The sequence below is a fragment of the Myotis davidii genome, unplaced genomic scaffold (assembly GCF_000327345.1).
Source record: "Myotis davidii unplaced genomic scaffold, ASM32734v1 scaffold453, whole genome shotgun sequence".
Classification (NCBI taxonomy): domain Eukaryota; kingdom Metazoa; phylum Chordata; class Mammalia; order Chiroptera; family Vespertilionidae; genus Myotis; species Myotis davidii.
Genome location: NW_006285234.1, coordinates 1,177,952 through 1,181,444, shown reverse-complemented (window position 1 = coordinate 1,181,444; position 3,493 = coordinate 1,177,952). Strand labels below are relative to the sequence as shown.

Below are 3,493 nucleotides of genomic sequence, written 5' to 3'. Positions count from 1 at the left end.
ATCCCTAGTTGGGGGTGTGCAGGATGCAGCTGATCAATGTTTCTAACTCTCTATCTCTCTCCCTTTCTCTCTGTAAAAATTCAATAAAATATATATATTTTTAAATAGAGTAGTAACTAACAACACTGGGGGAGCCTTAGCCAGTTTGCTCAGTGGATAGAGCATCAGCCTGCAGACTGAAGGGTCCCAGGCTGGGCCTTCGGACTGAAGGGTCCCAGGTTCGATTCCGGTGAAGGGCACATGCCAGGGTTGTGAGCCCCATCCCCAGTGTGGGGTGTGTAGGAGGAAGCTGATCAATGATTCACATCATTGATGTTTCCATCTCTCCCTCTCCCTTCCTTTCTGAAATAAATAAAATATATATTTTAAAAAACAACAACAAACACACACCTGGAGGAGAAACCTGAAGCCATCACTCAATAACTTTTAAAAAAAAGTATCATTGTAAGACCTGGCAAAGAGTGAGGAATCACTGCTAAAATTTGGCCAAAATTTCTTTCTTTTTTTTTTTTTAATATATTTTATTGATTTTTTACAGAGAGGAAGGGAGAGAGATAGAGAGCTAGAAACATCGATGAGAGAGAAACATCGATCAGCTGCCTCCTGCACACCTCCCACTGAAGATGTGCCCGCAACCCAGGTACATGCCCTTGACCGGAATCGAACCCGGGACCCTTCAGTCCGCAGGCCGACGCTCTATCCACTGAGCCAAACCGGTTTCGGCCAAAATTTCTTAAACATCGACCTTCTCAAGTTCAGAGTCCAGATGAAAGAACACAAATTGATAATTAAAATTTAAGGTCATCAGGAAAAATCCGGATTGCCTGGAAATTCTTCGGAATAAACAACCCAGTGTTTTCAGCATATGAATGGCAAAGAAAAAAGAAAACAAATGGAAGGTTGGCCCTATGTATTAAAAAACATCAATCACAGGATGTGGACTCCTTTGGATCTTAAGTTTTAAAAATTTGAAGAGCCCAGCTATTTATTTATTTTAACTTTAAAAATTTGAAGAAATTTATAATGTCTATGAAAAGAATTTGGAACTATGAACACCAAATGGCTATTTGAATACTATTAAGTACACATTGTTAATTTTTTAGGTGTGATAATGATGTATAGTGATTGTGCTTTAAGTGTGATTTGAAGACCTCTGGGTTTTCCAAGACACTTGCAGGGAATTGAACCTGTGACCTTGCAGTGTACAGGACTGTGCTCCAAAGCAACTCAGCCACACTGGCCAGGGCCAAAATTTTTCTGAAAGGCCTCCAGTATGCTGTCAGAGTTTCCAAGCATGCAAGGTGTAGTGGTGCAGACTTGAAGGTGATACTTTCCAACTGGCTTTCGATGTTACATTGTATAAAAAGTTGCTACTTCATATACTCTCATTGAAGGTACTTGTAAAACTTCTGTAACCTTGTTCATAGAAGAGATGGGCAGCCATCCATTCTGTCTTTGGGACAAATCCAGAACTAGAATTACATCTGCTGTTTTATGCCCTTTGGGATAGTTTTTAAAAATTGCATCTATCCTCTTATAGTTTTCTGGTGTGACGTCAAATGGAGTATCTGAGTTATTCTCAGGAGTATCTGTGCACAAATAAGGCCCCTCTAGTTCAATTTTGCACAGCTGTCTTACGCAAATTCCTTACATGTTGTCCCCACTGGGCAGTGAGGCCAGTCTCCCAGGCCCAGAGCACTGCAGAGAAGAGTACAAGTACATTTTTGAGACTATAGTGTTTAAATTAAAAGCAAGTTGCTACCACAACACACCTATTAGAAGGGTCAAAATCCACAACATTGACAACACCAAATGCTGGCAAGGATGTGGAGCAACAGGAACACTCATTCTTTGCTGGTGGCAAGGCAAAATGGTACATACACTTTGGAAGATAGTTTGGCAGGTTTGTGGGGTTTTTTTTGTTTTTTGTTTTTTTACAAAACTGTTAGATTGTTCTTATTGTATGACCTAACAATTCTCATCCTTGATATTTATCCAAATGAATAACTTATTTTATGTCCACAGAAGACCCTGTGTATGTTTATAGCAGCTTTATTCATAATTGTCAAAACTTGATAGTAACCAAGATGTCCAATAGGTGAATGGATTAATTGTAGTATATCTAGAAGAAATGAGCTATCAAGCCTTAAATGCATATACTAAGCAAAGAAACCAATCTGAAAAGACTACATACTGTATGATTCCATCTAACGTTCTGGAAAAGGCAAAAACTGTGAAGAAAACAGATTAGTCAAGGGCTCAGGGAGAAAGAGGGAGAAATGAATAGATGGAGCACAGGGGATTTTTAGGGCAGTGAAACTATTCTGATACTATCATGGTGGATACATGTCATTTCATATTTATCAAAACCCATAGAATATATGACCCCAAGAGTGGACCCTCATGTAGACTATTGACTTTTGGTGATGTGTTGTGACTTTTGGTGATGACATTGGGTTGTGACAAATGTTCCACTCTAGTAGGGGATGCTAATAGTGGAGGAGGCTCTACATGTGTGGGGAAAGGTGATACCTGGGAACTTTCTGTACTTTTTCTCCTCAAATTTTACTGTGAACCTCAAACTGCTCTAAACAAAGTAAAAAAGCTAGTTGCAGCACATAATAGCTTTATGGCCAATGCTATTTTAAAGGTGTGAACTTAACACAGTTAACTTTGAAAAGTGAGATTATTGGTATTTGTTTTTATTTTATTTTATACATAGATTCTATTTCAAATACAGATATCGTAGATTACCTGTGTAACCTTTAAAAGGCAGGTTTTTGTACTGGGGGGAGATAGTGATTGTAACTCATAACCTGACCTGGTGGAAATGAAAGTCCAAGCCAAGGGGTTATCGTGGCCAGCGCTCGGCCCAGCGGGCTAAGCCAGGCGAAGACTTTCCTGAGAGTCCCTAGATCATGGCCCCGCGGGTTTATGGGAAATGTAGTCTCGGAGATCGCTGGACCGGTCCTCGGAGGACCCTGGGATGGCTAGCAGCCGCTGCATCTGCGCATGTGCGAAGCTGTGAGCGCACCGGCGGCCGCCCTTCCCCCACCTTCAGCCGCGAGTGGGTGACAGGGCCCTGGGTTTCCACGTATCTTCGCCGCCCCGCGCTGTGACCGGGCCGGGCACTGAGCCACGAGTGGAGACTGGCCCCTCTAGGTATGAGGGAGGCTGACAGGCAGCTCCGTGGGGCCGGGGGGCCGAGAGGAAGGAGATGAAGGATGAGCTCGTGCCCACGCGGGGTGGGAGCCCAAACTTCGGTGACTCGCTGAGGGCGGTGACCCTTGGGGCGGCCGCCGGGTGCTCTACTCGGCACGGGGTTGGCAGGGCTCGCCCCGCCGGACGTGCAGGGGCGGGGACGGCGGAGGGGGAGGGTGGCAGCGAGGCTCGCCTTCCTCCCTTTGTCCGGAGAAGCGCCTCGGACCGCGGCGAGGGGCCGGCGGGGCGGGACGGAGTCCGGAAGTCCGGCCGGACGCGCGCGACTAGGCCG

General features: G+C 44.7%; 1 protein-coding gene across 1 annotated transcript in view; it reads left to right on the top strand.

The window, feature by feature from the left end:
* Positions 1-2,821: 2,821 nt before the first annotated feature.
* The window catches only part of ZFP1 (ZFP1 zinc finger protein), a gene marked incomplete at its 3' end in the record, with an annotated part of 32,321 nt that continues 31,649 nt past the window's right edge, over positions 2,822-3,493 (top strand). Inside the window, exon 1 of the mRNA XM_006755820.2 lies at positions 2,822-3,162. The remainder of the gene's footprint in view (positions 3,163-3,493) is intronic.